Genomic DNA, 24,552 nt, shown 5'->3' on the forward strand with positions numbered 1-24,552 from the left:
GGTTCATTAAGGAATATACAGTATGGATGCTTACGGAGCAAACCCCGGACTCACCATCTTGTGAAACACCCGAAGTGGTGTTGGCAATGCCCCGGTATGGTGGATACCAGGATCCTGTCGAGCACGCAAGGTTGTTCCGCAACCATATGTATGACGCTGGGTTCCCTCAATGTGAATTACATGAACATTTCCCGGAAACTCTCATGGGAGAAGCCTTGTTGTGGCACCAAGGCCTATCAGAGGAAGAAATGGGTCATTGGATACCTCTTAGGGATGCTTTTGTGTCGAGATATGAGATGTACGTTCCATAGACGGGATCCCTGGAAGATCTGGGTAGGATCAGGCAATTCCCCGAGGAACCATTCGTGGATTATGTTAGGAGGTGGAGGTACCGCTACGAGTTATGTCATGAAATGATGAGCGATAAGGTGCAGCTCATGTGCATACAGAGAGGCGCTATTCCGTTAACGGCAAGAAGAATGAGCAGGGTGTTTCTCTGGAACTATGATGAATTGATAGGCTGGGTTATGTATGGATCGGCAGATCCCTTGTATTTAAATCCAAATGTCCCTCACGTAATGGACCTAATGGTTGTGGACATTTGGGAAAGTTCCTCGGACGAGAAGGACGCTGATCGGAGAATTCCTATCAATATTTGGGATGAATCTGATGATGAGCCGAAAATTATCGTGATGACAAGATCAGGTCGAGTGGCCGAAGGGAAGGCGCCTATGGTTGAGACAGAAATAGGGGAAGGATCGGCTCCCAAGCCAGATGACCAAGTCCTCGAGTAGTTGAAGAAAACACAAGCTAAGTCTACGGTGTGGGAAGTCCTATACCATTCTAAGTACCACCGTGAGAATCTGATGAAGGAGCTGCAAAATTTGGTCATTTCTACCGACACTGAGCCGGCAGCGTTAGTAGGGGCAATTATGGCCCGGAAGAATACTGAAATCACTTTTACCGACGAAGATCTCCCGGAGGAGGGTAAGGCTCACAACAAGCCTTTGTACATCTGAGCTGAAATTAACGGGAAGAAGACTAGCTATGTGATGGTTGATGATGGATCGGCCATTAATGTTTGCCCGCTGAAACTCTTGTCCAAGTTGGGAGTAGAAAGAGGAGATCTGACGGCCTCGGAAACCGTGATCAGGGCTTATGATGATAGCCGTAGACACATCGAATGAGTCTTCAAGGCTAAGCTGAAAGTAGGGCCGCATGAAGAGGAGACTGAATTCACTGTGCTGGATATACCGGTGACGTTTGCCGTGTTGTTGGGACATCCATGGTTCCACAAGTTGGGAGGTGTGCCCTCCACGCTCCACCAAATGATCAAATTCCCCTTCGGGGAGGAGATAATGACAATCAGAGCTGAGAAATTGAGTTCAGTGGCGGCATTGGGAATTGAGCCTCAGCTTTTCTCCGGATTCCAAGTTTCTGGGATCTACGAGTCTAGCATGACCACCGATGTGGTGAAGATGATGAAAGGAGGTTTCATCCCTGGTATGGGCTTGGGGGCACACCATCAAGGGTTGCCAGAGTTTCCGGACTTCAAGAGTCAAAAAACCCGGAGGGGTTTGGGATATGAGCTGGGAGGTCCGTCCAACACAGGTGGTGAAGGAAAGGTGGGCCTAAAGAAGTATTTTGTGAATGAGAGGCACGGAAAGGTTTATTCGGGGACTCCCGAGTCATGGACTAGCACCAAAGGAAAGATCCTGCCAGGGTTTGAGATCTTCAATGATGTTACCGACTGGGGCAAAGGAGAGGCAAGTTGCTTCATCGAGGAGATCATGATGTTAGATCTGAATGCTGAGGAGCAGGTCATCACTATTGAAGCAACTGTGGGAGCGGTGAACGAGCCCAGTACCTCTAAGGCTTATGAGAAACCCGAGAACCCCGATGATGAAAATTGTATTACTGCTTTATTTGAATCCGATGATGTACTCGCCAACACTATCAATGAAATGAATTCTGATTTTGCTTACTTGCTTGATGTTGATTCTGATTATTCCATGCATTCTCATTCATATAACATGCCTACATTTGAAATCAATACAATAGAAATGTCAACTTTCAATCTTGGCACGGATGAAAATCCTAAACTTATACAAATTGCTCAAGAATTAACTACTGAAGAGAGGAAAGAATTTGAGAGAATAATTAAAAAATACGAAATAGTGTTTGCTTGGACATACGAAGACATGCCAGGAATCGATCAATCAATCGTAACTCACCGTATTCCGACATACCCCGATGCTAAGCCCGTGAAACAGAAACTCCGACGCATGAGGCCGGAATGGGCATATAAGATCAGAAAAGAAGTGAAGAAACAGTTAGAAGCGGGGTTCATCGAAGTAATCGACTATCCCCCTTGGGTCGCAAATGTAGTGCCCATCGCGAAGAAGGACGGAAAAGTGAGAATGTGCATCGATTATAGAGATCTTAACAAGGCGTGCCCCAAATATGAATTCACATTGCCTCACATCGACGTATTAATCGACAGTGCAGCATCGAGCATCTTGCACACAAATGTGGACGGCTTCATGGGCTACATACAAGTTCAGATGGCAGAAAAGCACAAGGCAAAGACCTCGTTCACAACTGAGTGGGGAACATACTGCTATAGGGTAATGCCGTTTGGTTTAAAGAATGCCGGGGCAACTTATCAACGAATGGCTACGGCACTGTTCTATGATATGATACACAAAGAGGTAGAAGTTTATGTGGACGACATGATGGTCAAGTCGGAGACAAGAGAGGGGCATTTCGCGGCACTTGAAAAGTTTTTAGCCCGAATCGCAGAGTTCAAGCTAAGGTTGAACCCGAAGAAGTGCTTCTTTGGTGTTTCATCGGGGAAGATCTTAGGCTATGTGATCAGTAACAAGGGGATTGAGGTGGATCCCGACAAGGTAAAGGCCATACAGGAAATGCCAGCACCCAAGAATGAGAAAGAAGTGAGAGGATTTCTGGGGCAGGTTCAGTATATCAGTCGGTTCATAGGACGACTCACTGCGATCTGCGAGCCGATCTTTAAGCTGCTACGGAAAGATCAACCCACGGTTTGGAATGATAAGTGCCAGCAAGCATTAGAGAGTATCCGAAACTATTTGTCTAATCCACCGGTTCTGAGACCGCCTAAACTTGGAAAACCGCTTCTCCTCTATATAGCGATCGAGGAGCGATCTATTAGGGCAATGCTGGCCCAGGAAGGGGACACTGGTGTGGAGCACGCAGTGTATTATCTGAGTAAGAAGTTCCTGGAATACGAGCTTAAGTATAACATGATCGAAAAGACGTGCGTGGCAGTAGTATGGCTAACAAAGAAACTACGGCACTATTTTCAGTCTTACAAAGTGATCATTATTTCTTGGATGGATCCCGTGAAGTATCTGTACCGAACTCCGTCTCTAACAGGGAAGCTAGCCCGATGGTTGTTGCTCTTGTCCGAATTTGACATCGAATATGTCACGAAAAAGGTTATTAAGGGAAGAGCCGTAGCGGAATTTCTGGCCAATCAGCCTCTAAATGCGGAAGAGGAAGAGATAAACTATGATTTCCCTGATGAGCACTTGAACGCGATAGAAGTTATACCGTGGAAAATGTTCTTCGATGGAACGGTTAACTCAAATGGAGCCGGAGTAGGAGTGCTACTTATCTCACCAGAAGGAGAAAGGGTCCCAATGGCAAAGAAGTTATCCTTCCCTCTCACCAATAATATGGCCGAATATGAAGCGTGCATCTATGGGTTAGAGTCGTTAGCAGCACTGGGAGCATCATATGTTGAAATCTGGGGCGACTCAAAACTGATTATCGAACAGGCACAAGGAAATTGGGAAGTAAGGGAGGAAAGGTTGCGTCCATACCTAGACCAGTTGGAGGGATTGGCGTAAAGATTCAGCGAGTGTCATTTTTATCACATTCCTCGAGCGCAGAACCAGGCAGCGGATGCTTTGGCCACTTTGGTACCAGTATGGGATAACCCTCGGAACCTTGCCTCGAAGCCTTTGGTATTGAAGAGGTCCCACAAACCGTGCTACGAAGATGTAATGCTGTTGGGGGCAGATGAAAAGCCTTGGTATTTCGATATCGTGAACTTCATGAAGAGTGGAACATACCCGGCGGAATCGGAACTTAGGGATCAGGCTGTGATTAGAAGGTTAGCTCAGCAGTTCGTCATCCACAACGACTTGCTTTACAAAAGGCACGCCGATGGTTTACAACTAAGGTGCTTGGATGCGGGAGAAGCCCGTGAGGCAATGGAGTCAGTACACTCGGGAATTTGTGGGGCCCATATGGGAGGAGCAGTATTGGCAAAGAAAATCATAAGGCAAGGCTTCTATTGGCTCACCATGGAAAGGGATTGTAACGAGTATGCGAAGAATGCCATGATTGTCAAATCCACGGAGATTATAATCACTTACCAGCTATGGAATTGCACGTGTTAGCACCCATTTGGCCGTTTGCGGCTTGGGGCATTGATATCATCGGGGATGTGAGGCCTAATGCGTCAAACGGACACAAATTCATTGCAGTCGCCATTGATTACTTCACCAAGTGGGTAGAGGCAGAATCATTTAGCAAGTTGGGGTCTAAACAAATGAGGAAGTTCATTGAAAAGCACTTGATCACCAGGTTCGGAGTGCCTCATCACATGATCACGGATAATGGGGTCCAGTTTCAAGGAGAAGTGAAAAGTCTATTCCAAGAATACGGTATTGAGCATCATAGGTCTTCTCCGTATCGCCCGCAAGCTAATGGGGCAGTAGAAGCGGCAAATAAGAACCTTAAGAGGATCCTTGTAAAGACAGTGGAGTCGCATCGGAATTGGCACGAGCAGCTTCCACTTGCTTTGTGGGCCTATCGCACCACCATTAGAACATCTACCGGGGCAACGCCGTTCTCCTTAGTATATGGTGCGGAAGCCGTTCTCCCAATTGAGATTGAAAAGCGATCGTTGAGAATCGCAGTAGAAGCAGAGATTCCTGAGACGGAATGGGTGAAGAAGCGATGTGAGCAGTTGGCGTTGGTGGACGAGAAGAGGATGGACGCTCTTTACCATGTGCAGTTATATCAGAGAAGGATGGCCCGAACCTTCAACAAAAAGGTCAAGGTCAGCCCTATCAAAGAAGGGGATATGGTGCTGAAACAGATCCGAGTGACGCACACCGACCCTAGGGGCAAGTTCAGGCCAAACTGGGAAGGGCCATTCCTCGTGAAGAAAATCCTAAGCAAAGGGGCGGTTAAGCTTACTACTATGGATGGCATGGAGTTCTCCGAACCTACCAATCTGGATAGGCTTAAGAAATACTTTTCGTAAAAAAAAAAAAAAAAAAAAAGAAAAGAAAAAGAAAAAAAGAAATGAAAATTCCCGATAGGTTGAAAACCCGCAAAGGGCGACCTGTGCAACAATAAGGGACCTCCCAATGGGTGAAAACCCGAAACGGCACTCATTTGAAAATTCCGGGATAGTAAAAGGAGAGATGAAAAATCGTTGGGATCTGAAAACCGAAAAAAGGCAGGTCCTGGTAACAGTAGTTGTATCTTGAGCAATTATAAAAATAATGTATAAGCGGCTAAGTATTTCTATTGTTTGTAAATAAATAAAGGCATGAATATATTTGAAGAGGATGATTGGAATCATTACAATCTACTGAATGCATGGTAATATGAATCATGAGTTATACATTTCTTATCTCTCTTTTCACATAAAAAGCCTACGTCCTATCCATCCCTCTCCCTATATACAAGCTATACATCGGGGTAATACTAATGAAAAACCTACAAATAATAAGCCTAATAAGGGGGAAGATCCCAGTAGTCCTCAAAGTCCCTCAGACGAGAAGCCCGCTCCGCAGATAAGGCCTCCTCATCGATCCGACGACCCTCCTCGGCGGCAAGACGCCCCGCGGTCTCCACTCGCGTCCTCTCCTCGGCAACAAGACGCCCCTCGGTCTCCGCTTGCATCATCCCCGACCAATGAGCGTTCCTCTCCCGATAGACCTGGCCAACCCTGGCATCGGCATCCCGCTGTGACTCGCTCCGACTCTGCTCATTTGCATAGAGATCGCTCTATAAAAGATATAGATATAAGAAAAAAAAGAAGAAGAACAGACAACAACAGAAGTCATACATACATATGTGCATACATTCCACTACACTAAAATAAAATAAGGATACTTACCAGGTGGCTGGCGCAACGCAGGCTGAGTCGCTCTCTGAGATAACCAGATAACCCCACGTAATCCGTGCATGTCTCCCTCGAAGTGCGGAGGGCATCCGGGGGATCAAACGGCGCCCTCGATGTGAAAACGGGAGGAGCTATCTCAATGCCGGCATAGGCCACTCCTGTCTCGTCATAATGAACTACCGAGAAGTCCCTCCCAAAGTCAGGGATAGGTACACCTAAGGGAGGCCACTCGGGCCGGGCGGTGCCTGAGGACTCACCCGCATAATAGGAGGGCTCGCCCGTAGGCGTTCGAGCCTGAGCACCGTCGAAAAAGTCGGACATCCGAGTGCTCCTCAAGGAACCCTCTTGCATATAAAGACACAATGAGTATCCCTAACCATCTCGCGAATAAAGAATAAAAAGGGGTCGAACACTCACCGGCATCTCCTCTCGACCAAAAACCGTAGCAACAGCCTCCGCTGAAAACATGTCTGTCCTGGGGTCCACGTCCATCGCAACCTCGGGAGCGTCCGCCGGAGTCAACAGCGTCGATCAATAGCGAGCACGGCCCCCTACATGGTCCCACACGTCTCGAGGGGCAAACTCGCGGGTCAAGTCACGACGAATGTCCGACAGGGGCATGGTCCTCACGGCAAACATGGACACGGGAATCTCGCCAGGCGACCAATGCGAGGCGCTAACCCCGGTGACTCCATAGACTACAATTTATCACCCCGGTTGGACATCAATCATCCGACAGTTCCATAACTGTCAGTAATTCCAATACTTTACTCCCAAAATTACTCATCATCAAACAACATATATACTTATAATCCATTTTCATAATATATATATATCAACCAAATTAACTAACCAATAATCTTAAGAGCATGCTATACAGTTAAAAGTGCATACAGGATGGCTACTGAAATGGAAGGCGGAGAATGGTATCATATTTCGGGTATGTGGAAACGATTATGGAACACTGATATCCCACATAAGGTCAGATATTTTAATTAGCAATTAGCACGTAACTGTTTACCTGTCCGTGTCAATTTGCAAAGGCGAGGGTTGATTCTGAGCACTTGTTGTGTATTGTGTAATGGCCAATGGGAAGATGAATGGTATGTTTTTACAGAATGTGTCAGTGCGTTGCGGGTATGGCAACATATGGGGCTGTTGGGACTGGTTCAGACCCAATCGGAGGGCGCAGAGGGAATAGCCGACTGGTTTAGTAGAATGCTCCATCGCCTATGCAAGAAGGAGGGAGATCGGTTCTTAATGCACACATGGAGCATATGGAAATCCAGGAATGACAGACTGTGGAACTATAACGTTACATCCACCAAGCAGATTCTGTTTTGCACACAGCAGGTCCTTAGTGACTGGAATCGAGCCAAATTGCTGCGAAATGCTAGCTCCAGGAAACCGACAGTTCAGGCGTGCAAATTGTGGCATAAACCGGCACCTAACCAACTATCATACTGTGTTGATGCGGCAATCTTCGCTGCTGAAAATGCTGCAGGCGTCGGTATTATTATTCGAGATGCGGAAGGGAGGTTCATGGCGGTTAAAACGGTAAAACTGCAGTGTTGCCCGCGGGTGCAGGAGGTGGAAGCTGAAGCGCTGCTGCAAGCAATGCTTTGGGAGCATGAACAGCAACATCAGTTGGTGGTCTTTGAATCCGATGCAAAACTCGTAATAGATGCGATACAAGGTTCGAATGGTGACGAATCAGAATTTGGAGACCTCATCTCGTGCTGCAAGGAAATTCTTCGTACAAATGACCTATTCTCAGTCAAGTGGATCCACAGACAAGTTAACGAGGCGACTCATGCCATGGTAAAGTCGGCACGTTTAAACATTCGTCCTTTATTCTTTAATTCTTTACCGAGTTTTGTTTCTTCAAATGTATTACATTATTGCCAATTAACGGCCCATTAATTCATTAATTCTTTGATTCAAAAAAAAAATCTTAAGAGCATAATTAATTAATTATGCTTAGTCCAATCTCCCATCGATCTTTACTTTTAGAATTATATATTCTGAATATTTATTTAAATAAGGATCCAAAAATTATTTTTAACCCAACTTAATTTATTTTCCTTAATTTCACCCAACTATATACTTTCGTAATTTATAGAGACTAAAAGGAATTTAGCCAAGATCCAAGAATTAATGTTGCTCCAAATAATATTTAGAACATTCTGAAGTTAACCAAACATTTTTTCTGCCCTTATTTCGTATGTCACCGGAAAATATCACCGGTAGTCGGGATCCGCCTATCGGAAAAATTAAAGTTGGTTATTTTGAGAAATTAATTATACCACTTTGTTTCTTATGATTCCAGGAGTATAGAATCACTCTCAAAACATCCAAAATCAACCGGAAAATTAAACTTTGGTTAGATTTCTTACTTTTTCCGGTGTAGCTCCGATTAGACCTCAAAACTCCTTGCATGCATCAAAATACAGTGTATCCATAGGTAAATCGACCTCCTGAGTCCATTTTTGGTGTTAAAATTGCAAAATAATGAACATAGGACCGAGAAATAGAGAGAATAGAAAAAGTGACGAATTTTCTCTCTCTAAACGAATTTTAAAAACTCAAAATCTTACAATAAAACTTACATGCACTTATAGATGGAGTTGAGATCTTCATTTCGGTATAAAGAACGCCAAAAACGGTGAAAAAATGAGGAAGAACAAGGTTTAGGAAGGGTGAGGAATGAAAATGGAACTTTCAATGTTTAAGGAAGAAGATGATCTGCGATCATCGCAGATTGTTCAACAACAACAACAAAGCCTTAGTCCCGAAATGATTCGGGGTCGGCTAACATGAACCATCATATAAAACCGTGAAAATCAAGTCGTGTCAGCGACACAGATTCGCTCTCTCCACTCCGTCATATCCACTACCATATTTTCCTCAATTTCCAGTAAACTCATATCACTCTCGATCACCCTCCTCCAAGTTTGCTTAGGTCTTCCCCTACCCCTCACCACTACATCCCTTTGCCACTCTTCGGTTCTCCTAACCGGCGCATCAAGCGCTCTACGTCTCACATGGCCAAACCACCTTAGTCGGTTTTCTCTCATTTTATTCTCAATAGATGTGACCCCTACTTTTATCCTAATTATTTCATTACGCACCCGGTCCTTTCTCGTATGACCACACATCCATCTCAACATACGCATCTCCGCCACCGACATTTATTCTAAAAAAAGCCAAATTTCCATACTAGCCTTATATTTATAATATCTTTTAAAAATTGTCCAAAAGTAATTATACTTTAACTTTAACTCCTTCTAACTAATTCATTTTAGCAATTAACTTTCATATATATATATAATTTGGGGTTTTACAATTCTTCCCCCCTTAAAGAAATTCGTCATCGAATTTAAAATTAAAGGACTAACCTCATGTTTGAAATAGATAAAGATAATTGTTCTTCATCTCCAATTCGGATTCTCAAGTGCACTCTTCCATGGAATGATTACTCCATAACACCTTTACCGTTGAGATGACTTTTGATCGAAGTTGGCGAACTTGATGATCCACAATTGCCACTGGTTGCTCCTCATAAGATAAACCTTCACTAACTTCTATCGCTTGAGGATGAAGAACATGAGAAGGATCAGGGACATATTTCCTTAGCATTGATATATAGAACACAAGATGAACCTGTGATAAGTTAGGAGGCAATGCTAGTTGATATGCAACTTCGCCTATTCTCTTCAAAATCTCAAACTGACCGATGTATCTAAGTGTCAACTTTCCTTTCTTTCCAAATCTCATGATTCCTTTCATTCGTGACACTTTGATGAAAACATAGTCCCCTTCCATGAATACCACGTCCTTCCTCCTTGGATCCACATAGCTTTTCTGCATACTAAAGGTAGTTTTTAACCTTTGACGAATGATGGGAACCCTTTTTAGAAGTTATTTGTATTATATCTGGACCAGTAAGCTTCTTGTCACCAACTTCTTTCCAACATAAAGAAGATCTGCACCTCCTACTATATAATGCTTCATAAGGAGCCATTTGAATGCTTGAGTGGTAGCTATTATTATATACAAATTCATTGAGAGGAAAATATGTATCCCAATGACCACCAAAGTCTAATACACACATTCTCAACATGTCTTCTAGCGTTTGGATTGTTCTTTTAGATTGACCATCTGTTTGTGGATGAAAAGTTGTGCTAAAATTTAACCTAGTGCCCAAAGCACTTTGGAGTTTTTCCCAAAATTTTGAAGCAAATACCGAGCCTCTATCGGACACAATAGACACTGGTACTCCATGTAGGCAAACAATTTTATCCACGTACAACTGTGCCAATTTTGCCACTGAATATGTTGTCTTTACTGGAAGAAAATGCGGTGACTTGGTTAGTCTATCAACTATGACCCAAATAGAATTATATCCGGTTAAAGCACGGGGTAATCCAACTACAAAATCCATGGTTACTCGCTCCCATTTCCATTATGGAATAGGCAATTGTTGTAATAATCATGAAGGCTTCTGATGTTCGAGTTTCACTTGTTGACAAGTCAAACAACGAGATACAAACTCTGCTACATCTCGCTTCATACCATTCCACCAATACATCTTCTTAAGATCTTGATACATCTTTGTAGAGCCTGGATGCACATTATAAGCTGCAAAGTGTGCTTCTTCCATGATCTCTTTCCTCAAATCATATACATTGGGAACACAAAATCGGTCTCCATGTCGTAGACATCCACCATCATCAATTCTAAAATCTCGAGCCTCGCCATCATTCAATTCATCTGCAATCTTACACAACTAAGGATCTCTTGATTGAGCTGCCTTGATTCTGTCAAGTAATACCGATCTAACCTTAAAGTGAGCTAAGAATGTGCCATAATGATTCAACTCTAGTTGCACTCCAGAATCATACAGATCGTGCATTTCTTTAATCAAAGGCCTTCTTTCTGAGCTAATATGAGCTAGACTTCCTGAAGATTTCCTGCTTAGAGCATCTGCCACGACATTAGCTTTACCAGGATGATATAAAATGACACAATTATAATCTTTCAAAAGTTTCATCCAACGTCTCTGCCTTAAATTCAAATCCCTTTGTTTTTTTTGTTACAATTCAAATCCCTTTGTTGGAATATGTATTTAAGACTCTTGTGATCAGTGTAAATTTCACAAGCTTCCCCATATAGATAGTGCCTTTAGATCTTTAGTGCAAATACTACTACTGCCATCTCTAAGTCATGAGTTGGATAATTCTGTTCATGTTTCTTTAATTGTCTCGAAGTATAGGCTACAACCCTACCATTTTGCATCAAAACACATCCTAAGCCAACTCTAGAAGCATCACAATATACAATGAATCCTCCTGATCCAGATGGTAAAGTGAGTACCGGTGCTGAAGTCAAACATTCCTTTAGCTTTTGAAAACTATTCTCACATGCTTCTAACCATACAAAAGGGATATTTTTCTGAGTTATCCGAGTTAAAGGTGCATCTATCTTGGAAAAATCTTGAACAAATCTCCTATAATATCCAGCTAAACCCAGAAAACTACGAATTTCTGTCACTATAATAGGTCTCTTCCAATTGGTGATTGCTTCTACCTTTTTAGGATCTACTTGAATTCCATCTTTGGACACTACATGTCCTAAAAAATCCACACTTTCCATCCAAAACTCGCATTTAGAGAACTTAGCATAAAGTTGATGTTCTCTCAAAGCATGTAATACCATTCTCAAATGGTTGGCGTGTTCCTCCTCGCTGCGTGAATATATCAAGATATCATCAATGAACACAATCACACAGCGGTCTAAGAATGGTTTGAACACCTTATTCATTAGATCCATAAAGGCCGTTGGTGCATTGGTTAAGCCAAATGACATTACCAAAAGTTCATAATGGCCATATCGTGTTCTGAATGTTGTCTTACGTATATCTTCGCTCCTGATTCTCAAATGATGATACCCAGACTACAAATCAATTTTAGAGAAGTGACACGCACCTTGCAACTGATCAAATAAATCATCAATTCGAGGAAGAGGGTAGTTGTTACGGATTGTCACCTTATTCAACTGTCTATAATCAATGCAAAGTCGAAGCGATCCATCTTTCTTCTTAACGAACAACACCGGAGCACCCCAAGGAGACACGCTAGGTCGAATGAAGTCTTTATCAATTAAATCTTGCAACTGCTCCTTCAACTCCTTTAATTCTGCCGGTGCCATCTTGTAAGGTGGCATGGATATTGGGGTAGTACCAGGAACTAAGTCAATACAAAACTCAATTTCTCTTTCAGGAGGTAACCCTGGTAATTCCTTGGGAAAGACATCTGGGAATTCATTAACAACATGAATATTCTCTACGTTCCCCCCATCTACCATTATATCATTTACTAAGGCTAATTAACCTTTTTGACACCCTTTATACAACAACTTTTTAGCTGTTATGGCTGATATGAAAATCGAAGAGGAAGTATCTTTATTGCCTTTGAATTCGAATTTAACATCTCCCAGTATGTTAAATCTCACCACCTTCCCACGACTATGTAAAGTGGAAGATATTGAGATAACCAATCCATTCCCAAGAGGGCATCAAAATCAATCACATCTAACAGAATCAAATTTGCTAGTTCTACTATAATAGGACAAGAAGAAAATACAAGAGCTATTTTCACTGAGTTACTAGTGGAGTAATTAAGATAAGGAGTGCCTTAAATTTGTGGAGTTATATTTATTCTTATAGGATAGCATATAGCAATAAATGAATGGGTAACACCAGGATCCAAAAATATTATAACATCCATTTAACAGACATGAATAGTATCTGAAACATTTCATGTCTCATTATATTTTGGATTATGAGTGAATTACACTCTAGATTGAGGATTCATCCACCTATCATGTCTTTACCAGTAAAATGACTCGGTTGACCCTAATGTATTCCAAGGGCATTCTGAAACTGAGATGGAGTGGAAAGATTTCCAATTTACATAGGAAGTTTGGTCTCAATGCACTAGATTAAGACCGTTAAGAAAAAGGAGATTGAAATTCTTATTGCGAACATGATTTAGCATATTCTCACACTGCTTACGAAATATCTACTAGTTGTAATATAATCAGGACCATGACAATGTATGCCATAAATATTATTGTCTTTCGCCGATGGTTGCCATTTTTTTTTTTACGACGACGACTTCATTAAATAATTTCTTAAATTTAGCCCATGTCATACTTTTCGTTCAAGATTAAATATAATCTTTGAAACATACTCATATATCACTTTTTAAAGACTATTCTACGATATGGATAGTAGGATAGTCGTTGAATTTTTTTTTCTACTTAATTAGCTAGTCCCTAGAGTAATATATGACATCATTATACTTAGTATGCATCATTCAAGAAAACCTTTCAACTGATATAAATCGCAATAACTTCCACCAAATCTGATATCATCTTATCAAAATTTGTACAAGTTGAGTTGAGGTGAATAGTTGTGTGTGTGGTACGAAGGTTAAGAGATGATCAATAGGATTAATAAGTTCTAGGTTCGTTAGAGACATGAAAGAATACGAACCAAATTATGGATATACATGCCGCACTCAAGAAATTGAGGCAAAATGAGAAACACTTTGATGCAAGGGCCTATCAGTGAAGTCACAATTCATAAGAAAATATAATAGCGGGTTGGTAAGCTGAAGTTTGAGGAGAAATGTAAATACCGATAGAACGAATGAAGGACAATGGAAAGAATTGATTGAATTTTAAATCGCTTCCGTTTCCAAAGAAAATTATTTCTTCCTGTCGAACTCGTTGGTTCAAATGAGGTTCCACTTATTTAGTCTTCTAGTTCATTTGCCTTCTAAACCCGCATCTTCATCTTTGAGGAGATAGTTGGGGTAATAGATTATTCCCCTTTTTGCGAACAAAATCTCATTATCAAAATCACTGTAATTGCTTGATTTGCTAATTCGGTTTAAACTATTTTAGATATTGATAGCCTCATTTTGTGAACAAATAAAAGGTATTTGCAAATAATAAGACTCTTACGGTACGTTGGATTTAACTAAAAGAAGACTGTCAAAGACGGATTCACAATCCTAATTCCGCAGTAACCAGAACTTCGATTACCCTAGGTTCAGAATTTCTAACCTAGGCTCTGATACCAACTTTGTCACGACCCATCCCACGGACCGTGACTGGCGCTAGGGACCGGGTAAGGTTAAGCTACCGGAACCCTTAGCAAGCCTTAATATAAAATCAACCTTACCAATAGTCTTAACATAATGTAATATTAAATCCTTCAAGAAACACACAATATAATCCTCAAACTGATACTGTAGTCTAGAATATAAATTTTATATTAATTAGAAGGATTATACATAATAAAGATAAGTGTGCTGCCTGAAGAAAGATCGTGGGCTGCAACCGACTTCTAGTTACCTGAAAAATTAAAGGAGTCAAACCTCCCATAGTGAATTAATTATATGCAATGCATGAGTAATTTAACATTGATGTCATACACAATAATAATAATATTAAATAATATAAGTGATCACACAATATGCTTTTCATAAAATTGTCTTTCAAATAAATATATAGGTGGTTTAATACGTGTGTTGGACCCTAAACCTCAATACCCAATCTAATAATCCACCAATAATCACCATTTCACTCATATCCAATAACTGGGGGACCGAGAATAACTCAACCGACCACACGCCCAGTTAGCTGGAGGATCGAGAATAACTCAATCGATTCCGTACCCAGCCTCACTTAAATCCAAAATCCACATATCATATAGCCCGAGTATATCAACCGAGCTTATCCATATATCACAACATTCACAATATTAGTATCATCAATATCCAATAACCAGATAGTACCTGTGCGCACAAGGTCCTGATGCCGCTCACCAGGAAGCATGTCTATAACACGTATTTATCCACAAATAATTACGTATAAATTATTATAAACAATAAGACACTTTTATAAGTAAGAATAGTACTTTACTTGAAATATCATGAAATAATTTATTGTGAATGCAAATGCTAAATTAAAAATGCAAAACATATAATTAACTCACAAATTGCTCATAGCCGACTGTTCTAATTTTCAGGTACTGCTGCTCCTCCTACCAGTTGAGTATCTAAAAGAGAAAATATTATTTTTAGAATTTATATATGTTTAGGGAAATATTAAAATTTATTTTGTCTCGTTTTACAGTCTGTCTACCAAAAATTCGGTAGAGTCTCCACTATAAAAGAACATCCTCCTAGTAATAACTAGGGTCAACTCTGCAATAAGATACACTTCTATATTCAAAAATATTCAAAGTCCAAACCGGGACTCCATAGACTACAATTTATCAATCCGGTTGGACATCAATCATCCGACAGTTCCATAACTGTCAGTAATTCCAATACTTTACTCCCAAAATTACTCACCATCAAACAACATATAAATATATATACTTATAATCCATTTTCATAATATATATATCAACCAAATTAACTAACCAATAATCTTAAGATCATAATTAATTAATTATGCATAGTCCAATCTCCCTTCGACCTTTACTTTTAGAATTATATATTCTGAATATTTATTTAAATAAGGATCCAAAAATTATTTTTAACCCAACTTAATTTATTTTCCTTAATTTCATCCAACTATATACTTTCGTAATTTATAGAGACTAAAAGGAATTTGGCCAAGATCCAAGAATTAATGCTGCTCCAAATAATATTTAGAACATTCTAAAGTTAACCAAACATTTTTCTGCCCTTATTTCATATGTCACCGGAAAATATCACCGGTAGTCGGGATTCGCCTATCGGAAAAATTAAAGTTGATTATTTTGAGAAATTAATTATACCACTTTGTTTCTTATGATTCCAGGAGTATAGAATCACTCTCAAAACATCCAAAATCAACCGGAAAATTAAACTTTGGTTAGATTTCTTACTTTTTCTGGTGTAGCTCCGATTAAACCTCAAAACTCCTTGCATGCATCAAAATCTAGTGTATCCATAGGTAAATCGACCCTCTGAGTCCATTTTTGGTGTTAGAATTACAAAATAATGAACATAGGACCGAGAAATAGAGAGAATAGCAAAAGTGACGAATTTTCTCTCTCTAAATGAATTTTAAAAAACTCAAAATCTCACAATAAAACTTACATGCACTTGTAGCTGGAGTTGAGATCTTCATTTCGATATAAAGAATGCCAAAAACGGTGAAGAAATGAGGAAGAACAAGGTTTAGGAAGGGTGAGGAATGAAAATGGAACTTTCAATGTTTAGGGAAGAATATGATCTGCGATCATCGCAGATTCTTATTCTAAAAAAAGCCAAATTTCCATATTAACCCTATATTTATAATATCTTTTAAAAATTATCCAATAGTAATTATACTTTAACTTTAACTCCTTCTAACTAATTCATTTTAGAAATTAACTTACACACACATATCTATATATATATATATATATATATATATATATATATATATATATATATATATAATTTGGGGTTTTACACTTATAGATGTTCCTTGTAAGCTTTCATGGAAGATATGAATTAATAGCTTGTCATTGACGATGTATGATGACATTTTTTGACATACATAGTTAGACGGTCTTTCTGACTTGTTGAGCCTGTAAATTTTTTAAAGTTACGGATGTAAAATTTGTATGGTATCATGACATCAAGGACCAAGCATAAAGCTGTAGCATCAACTACATCATAACTTCCTTCCCCATTTCTCAGTCGTTCCTTCGACATGTTTATTCGTTCTTTTTCAGCTTTTTCCTCATCAGGATCAAGTATTTCACTTTCAATTTTGACTTTATTTTTGGTTTTATTTTTAGGTTCCTCTTCTATATTGCCATTTTTTGATCCTTTCGGGGTATGAGGTCTCAAAGTAATCTACATTTTCATCATCCATATGCTTTTCTTTCTAGAGTGTTATTAGTGCGACCATCTACTCTTTTAATTCATCAATTCCCTCTAATTGTCCTTTCATATCATTCATCTCTCTTTGTAGTTCTTCGTGTTGTTGCTCCAGCATGATCGAGGTTGATAGTAATGACCCATCAAACATTTTTTTTTGCAAATTAGGATTATACTTTGAAATATCTGCTTAAGGTAAATTTTATTTTATTATTTTATTATTATTATTGAAAACCAAAAGAAACATGAGGTGGAATCACAATACAATAATATATAATTCATTAGAAAAAAATGTTTGTTACATCTTTCATAAATAACATCAAAATAACATATCAACCAAGATATTAGATATCAATCTCATTCCTCAAGTATATTTCTTATAGTCCTCCAATTCGCTCCTGAGTTCATTTAGGTATTGTAACAATCTCCTACGCTGAGCATCTGATATGACCGGATCCGCCTTTGTGTCAGCCAAAGCGTGTGCCATATTTTCTGCCATGAGATTTACAATTTCCAGAGTTTCATTAGCTTTCAACACTTGCTTATCTGTTGTGGCATGTGCCTTTTGGTGGTATTGCAGTTTTTCATTCATGCTCTCCAATTGTTTTTGGCTATATTGATACATTGCCCGTAGTTGGTGAATATCATCATTATACATTGGAATTTGTAACTTCATCTTATCACGATAATGCTCATATTCACGAGATTTTTTGTCTCTATCTTCCAATATTAACTGTTGGACACGTTCTAAAGCATTCACTCTTTCCTGTAGACGATCAATTTCGACATCTTTGTCTATTTTGGTTGAACATTCTGCCTGTCTTGGTCTTTTTGACATCACCTCTTTTGGGATTACTGATGCTCGATAATATGTATCATGCGAAACTAAGAACAAGTGCACCCTGTTATGATCAAGTAATAAAGTGTAAGGAGAGATTCGTTCCCACGAGGATTGCATTTATAACTATTGGTTTATGTGAATTTCTATTATCTAAGAAATCAAAACTTAAATTGGTTGAGATACTAAACCGATGATTTTAAATAACTAGAGCAAGGCTTCACCTAACCTAATATATTTAATCCACTCAACAATTCTATCCAAGTCCTTGAGTTTTAATCTAGAAATGACGATTATTTCCTAAAGTAATTAACGTAGTCTTGGTCCAGTCACATATTTCACATACAATTATCCTAGCTTTAGTCCCGTGTAAGTTCTCTAAAATAAAACCGAAGTTAAGTCGTGAAACTAAACCCCAAAAAACCGCACCATATAGACATGTGTCTAAACTATGTCATTCCATTAATTATCTTAGTGTCGATCAACCAAAAAAACTAATTATAACTAGTTAAATATTGATCACTTATTCAACTAAAAATTTAAGCTCTATAATTTACTTCTATAATTAACAAATATGAACTTCGAATCGGATTGCAAACAAATTATATACTTCGATTAGGATCCACGGTAGTTATAGCTATGGAGGAGTTAGTTAATGGTAGATGGAAAGAAAACAACAAAGTTAATGGAAAACAAACTAGAAAAAATAATTAATTCCATTAACAAAATTAGTAAAGAAAATACTAAAACTAACCTCTAGCTTGAAAGTTACAAAAGCTGGAATTAACTTGAACTCGAACTTGAACTAAAAGTTTGAGAAAAAGAAATGGAACTAAAAACTAAAAAGAGTAAGAGATGTAAAGATGTGTTGAGACGTGCCTTCATGCATCCAAGGATAGGTATTTATAGTTGCAAATGCTTTCAAAAATTCCCCTTTGTAAGTCGCAACTTAAATGCAATTTAAAGGGATGATTAATTCTTCCTCGTGACCTTCAACTTTATTACAATTAAAGAAGGAAACGAAAGAGACTTTATTTATTCCTTGTAACCTCTAAAAACCACGGAAACATGCTTAAGCTTTTAAAACACAAAAATAACATAAAATAACTTGCGCTTTAAAGGGGTGATTAATGCAGGTTTGAATTCTTGCTCGTGACCTTCAACTTTATTACAATTAAAGAATGAAACGAGAGAGACTTTATTTATTCCTTGTAACCTCTAAAAACCACGGAAACATGTTTACGCTTTTTTTTAACCAAAAACATGCTTAAGCTTTTAAAACATAAAAATAACATAAAATAACTTGCGCTTAAAAAAAACATAAAATAATTTGCACATGCTAAAAAATATCCTAAAATGCATAATTAATGGAATAAAAAATACAGTAAAAAACTATGGCCTTGTTTGGCAAATAGCTGTTAGATGATAGCCGATTACATTAGCTGCTAGCTGATTACCTTTTTAGTTAGTTGATTTGACTAGCTTATTGTGTAAACTTGTTTGGTAAACTGAATTGATTGTTAATAGTTGTTTGTGTAAAATGACAAATAAGAACAAACTCTATTTTATGACTATATTTTATTTGAGATTAAAATGTAGTAATTAGGGGTAAAAATGTCATTGAAAAAGAGATGGAGTAATAAACTAATTGAAAAAGCTTATAAAACCAGTTTTTTCAAAATTAGCTTTTTAGACCCAATAAGCTTTTTCAAACCTCTTTTCACCAAACACCACTATTAGAGATTTGACTAGTCAAAACCTCTAAGTGGCTCAAATCTCTAATTTTACCCTAAAAAGTTGTTTACCAAACAAGGTTTATATGAAAATGAAGATAACAACTACTTTCGAATGTATAAAAACAGATTATTTCATCCCAGTGTGAATCCATCTTTTATGCTCGTCACTCAATGAGAAGTGGCGAACATTTCTGATTTTTACTATCTTTATCCAAGCATTGACCGTGGATTTCACTTTGTTTTGGACATGACTTTCTCCGTGTGTAAAATGTTTTAAATCAGCAGTTGCTCAAAAAAATTGTCTAACTCCAAACCGTGTTCTTACCATACACGAGACAAACTGACTAATAGGGCAAAATTGTCCTATCTTTTAGGGTATCTTTACAGTGTGTTTTTAAGTATTTAATTAATTTTAAGGCTTCAATTCACATGCTTTTAATAAATCAATAAATAAAAAGGTGTTTTACTCACTTTCATTAAATTTTAGTTAATTTCAATCAATTTTAATAAATGATATCGGGTTTAATGTTCGTATTTTAAGTTTCACTCAGTTTCAGGCAATTTCGGACAAGCTTACAAATGAAATTACCAAATTAAATTTCCCTCCTTTCATTTATTTGTCTCTATATGGGCCTTTGGCCCATAATTCTTGCTGCCGAAGACTTTGAACTTTTAGAATGGACAAGTGGGCCTATGTATTGGGCCTCCTATTGAATTTGTCACTGTTAAATGGGCTTGATCCGACCCGACCCGAGCTTGGTTTGGATAACAGACCCAGACTAGATTAGGATGGTTTCTGATCCGAACGAACGAATGTTGCCTTGACCCGTATGAATAATGTCCCGAGCTCGAGCTGGTTTTCTAATATAAATTATGGTCTTGAATCAAAATAAATAGATGAGTCGCCTATCTAAAATATTTCCGAATCAAATGTAGACTTCGACTAAGCTTTTCGGAAATAATAAAAGTCGTATTCGAATTAAAGTGAGAGATTCCAAAAACCTCCAAGCATTGGCGTGCGGACTTTTGGGTTCGCCATTTTTTATTTCCTCATAAAAGAAAAAGAAAATAGTTAGAATTTTTTTTTTTTTGTAAATGTAACATTTTATTTATATTAATGAAATAGTCATGTGCGGTTTTTTAAACGTAATTTAAAGCAAATAAAAAAACGAGGTATCAATCCGATTGAATAAAATTTGAAACCAATTAATAAACTATAATCTGAATTTAAACGGACTCATTTTTATCTCTAGAAAAAAAACGCATTTGAGCAAAAATTCATACTGAGTAAAAATTATACTTTTAACCAATAATTTATACTCCATATGTAATTCGATGTTTCATATCGATATTCATCAGAATTCGATAAATCCGATTTAAAAGCGCAATTTTCTTAACAAGTTATTCCGAGATAAAATAAAAGGTTTTTGAGTCGTTTAAATATCGAGTAAAATTTATTAAAAAATGAAAAACAAATTCAAACAAAAATGGGTATCTATAATTTATAATCGGTGATTGAAGGCCAATTTTGAATAAATTAGTTTAAAATTTTTATTGACCTCTAAACTTACAAAGTGTCTCGTTAACTCATTAAACATGTTTAAAGTGATCTATCGATCATTTAAATTTGTTTAAATTGATTTATTAACTCCCAAAACTTATTAAAAGTGATATATATTTCAATTTATTTAGATTCTTTATTCTTTTGCCAAATGAACTTAAGGGGTTAATTATATCATTTTAAACAAATCGATGGGCCACAGATAATGATGACAATCATTTTTTTTTTTTTGGGTCAGTTCCAAAGGGTCTATATGTGTTAAACATATTTTTTGGGATAAAGACCAAATTTAGCTCTAACATTTTAAGTGAAGTGCAGATTTAATCTTAATGTATGAAATTGTGCAAATTTAACTATAACGTTTCCAAGCAATATCAGTTTTAGCCATACATTTTCGAAAATTAGAAAAACTAGTTTGATTGATATCTTACTGTCACTCCAAACCTTCCAAATATCAATTATGTCTAAGATATTTAGTGTAGTACTAACAAAATTATAAAAAATCTGCTAAATTGCAAAAAAAAATTATCAGATCTACTATATATAAGTTAATCACAATATTTTTTTATCAAACTATCTACAATATTTAATGTAGGGTAAATTTCAAATAAAATCCATGTGGTTTCACTAATTTTCAGATAAAGGACTATGGTTTACTTTTTGTCAAAACGAGGATTGAGGTTTTCAACTTTAGCAAAATAAAGACTTTTTCGATTGATACTATTAAAATCACTCTTGACGACTTCAAAAATGACATATTTTAAGAACTACTAGTATTCTAAGCAACTTTAATTCTTCAACTTTTTTATTTTGAGATTATTTAAATAAAGTTTGGTAAAGAGAGAGAAAGTTAATGTTTAGAAAGAGAAAATTCCAAAAAAGATGATTTTCGAAAATCGAAAATGTAGTTCCATAGAAAATATAACATTGAACAACTTTAATTCTTGAAAATTTTCATTTTCAGGTCGTTAAAGATGGTTTTAATAGCATTAATCCAAGTGCGAAACCTCATCCTCGTTTTGACAAAAAGTAAACCACATTCCTTTATCTGAAAATTAGTGAAACCACGGGGGTTTTATTTGAAATTTACCATTTAATGTATTATTAATATAGTTACAAAAACCAATAAAAATGTATGAAACTGTTTCAATTTATCGAGAAACTTGTTTGGAATGTCTGATGTGATACTTAAATAACAGTCAAACCAGTCTTTTCAAATTTTCGATAGCGTAAGACTAAAATTGATTTTTCTTTGAAAACGTCAAGGTTAAATTTATATCATTCATACGTTAGATTTAAATCTGCATTTCGCTTGAGACGTTAGAATTAAAAATTTGACCTTTATTATTTATTTATTTTTAATCAAAATCAAAGTTAATATATTAAAGAAAATTTACATATAAATTCACTTTTAAAAAACTATCTATAATCATGTCAAATAATGATTTTGAATTATATCAAACTAGTAAAATTAGTACTTTTAATATATTTTAAGGATTAGAATTTATAAATTAGAAGTCTAGAATATATTTTCTATAGTTTATGATTTATGAGAATTTTTAAATTATGATGTAAAACCATAATATATAGAGAATAATGACATATTTAGAATTAATTTTGATGATATAACTTAGTTGTAATTTTGTACTTAATTATGATATTCATGTATTTGACCCAAAATCACATGCCATGAAAAAATTATGGTTATATCGAATTTTATTTTGAATTTTGTCAATAGAAAAGTTATCATTAACTATTTATTTTGAAAAAGGTTAAAAGATCGTGGTTACCTTTTGTATGACATTTCTAAAATAAAAATCTAACCTCTTTAATATAATATAAATAATAATTATTAATTTGATTGAAGCCAAATATTATTATTATATTATTACGATATGTGATGTTTATGTAATTCACCCTTTATTCAATTGGACATACTCGCTAACGTTCCAAACTATCCATGCTGGATGTTGCAATTCTTAAGATGAAGTAATTTTTTTTTTTTTTTTTTTTGAAATTTACATATAAATTCAATTTTTAAAAATTATTTACAATTATGTTGAAGTTGCTCAACTTTAGAGGCTTTACATATTAAGAGCTCGTAGTTTTGTTCGCGAAATAGAGAGAATAGAATAGCTATTCCTAAAAAATAGTTATTCTCACATTTGGTTCATTTTTTTTAATGGAATAGATATTCAATGGAACCCCTATTTCTTATTTTAATAGAATAACTATTTTCCGATTTATCTAAGGAATAAAAACGTGGCAATACGTGAAAAATGCAACAAACATGAAAGTGCGAAAAACGCAAAAAATGCTAAAACATAAAAACACGAAATATACAAAACAGTTGAAAAATAAGAAAAACACGAAAACATAAAAAATGCTAAAACATAAAAACGTGGCAATACGTGAAAAATGCAACAAATATGAAAGTGCGAAAAACGCAAAAAATGCTAAAACATAAAAACACGAAATATACAAAACAGTTGAAAAATAAGAAAAACACGAAAAACACGAAAACACAAAAAACATTAAAAAATCGTAAGCATTGGGTCTGTTCTTTTTCTTGTTCTCCATACAAATAACTTCTTCTTCTAAATTGGATTTCCTCTTCTAAAGTTTGAAGGTAAATAGTAAAGTGTAATTTAATCATTTACGAAGTCATAAACGGTAAAAAATCTAACAAACAGACGGAAGGACTAAACAATTCACTGAGAAAAAGGTTAAGGACCTTACCATGTGTTTTTTAAAATACAGGGACTAAATAGTGTATTTTGTCAAAATATAGGGACTAATAAATTAATTACCCTTAAAATTTACAATAAGATTGCCACAATAACAACATTAAAATCATAACATTATCAAAATTTACAACAAGATTGCCACAATAAACTCCCAACTAATCATTTTAAAGTGAACCTGACGAATCTGGATGGGAATTTCTCCCTGTACTGGAAGTCCAGACCTTTTGGGATGGACGTTTTACATGGTACACAACAAGATTTTCACAATAACTCCTAACTAATCATTTTAAAGTGAATGTGACCAATCTTGATAGGAATTTCTCCATCTACAGGAAGGAAAATCATATTCTCTACACCACAGTACGTCGCCTTCCAAAAAGGGATGTTATGTATTCAACCATCTTCAGAAAAATTTAATCGTGTTAGGAAGAAAAAATGACGATTTGGCTTTGCGAAATGAGGATTCGTGAAGCATGCGAATATAAATGTGCAAGGAAGATGATGATTTTACTTCGTGAATCGATGATTTCGCGAAGTCTGTGAGGTCTG

The sequence above is a fragment of the Euphorbia lathyris genome, chromosome 5, assembly GCF_963576675.1.
Source record: "Euphorbia lathyris chromosome 5, ddEupLath1.1, whole genome shotgun sequence".
NCBI lineage: Eukaryota > Viridiplantae > Streptophyta > Magnoliopsida > Malpighiales > Euphorbiaceae > Euphorbia > Euphorbia lathyris.